This window comes from Apaloderma vittatum, unplaced genomic scaffold, assembly GCF_000703405.1.
Source record: "Apaloderma vittatum isolate BGI_N311 unplaced genomic scaffold, ASM70340v1 scaffold32402, whole genome shotgun sequence".
NCBI classification, from domain to species: domain Eukaryota; kingdom Metazoa; phylum Chordata; class Aves; order Trogoniformes; family Trogonidae; genus Apaloderma; species Apaloderma vittatum.
This window is the reverse complement of record NW_009703621.1, coordinates 4,594-5,381: the sequence shown is the minus strand read 5'-3', so window position 1 is coordinate 5,381 and position 788 is coordinate 4,594.

Sequence of the window (788 nt, the reverse complement as noted above, 5' to 3'; positions counted from 1 at the left end):
TGCCTCCCTACAGGGAACGCGAGCGGCCGTGGGGCTGCAAGGCTCCGGGAAGGGCACCGGCTTGTCACGTTTGATCTCCACCGCACGCAGGAAAGAGTTCAGGATGTCTGTTCCCAACTAGGTGGGAATGTGGCAAACCCCGTTCCTGGCTCTTTTTGCACCAGGACACCTCCGGGTGCAGCTTCCTCAGCTCGTCATGATGATATACGTCTCTTCTCCGTGCAGAGAGCAACGTGGCCCTTCTCCTGGCCCAACAGCACCAGATGCAGGAGATGATGGAGAAGCTGCAGCAGGTCAACCAGAGCCTGGTGCTGATGCTGGTGGCGGTGGAGGGTGCACAGAGCCAGCTGGAGAACCGTCTGCAGCACCTTCACACAGTCGTCGACCCGGCCGGTGAGCCAGGGGTGGGTGCTGGACGGGGGCTGGGTGCTGGGGGATACCAACAACAAGTTCTTGCCACCCGTCCCATAGGCTGGAGCCCAAGTGCTATCTCCACCTACATCCTACACGGCTCTTACTTAGTGCTGCTGGTTGCGCTACTGGTGCCCACATCGCCCTGTGCCGCCATCCTCTTCCTCCTCTTCCTCATCTCCAGTGCCCTCAGCATCCCAGCGCTCTCTGCTCTCCTGGCCCTCGCTGTGGCAGGTGGGGATGGATGTGAGGGGACCTAGTTGGGGAGGTGTCTCCCTAGGAGTGCTATGAGGGGTGGGCTGGGGGTGCTCTGCCCTCTCCCACCCTCTGGCTTCCCTGCAGGGCAGTGGCTGGGGACGGGCGCCCGCCCGCAGGGC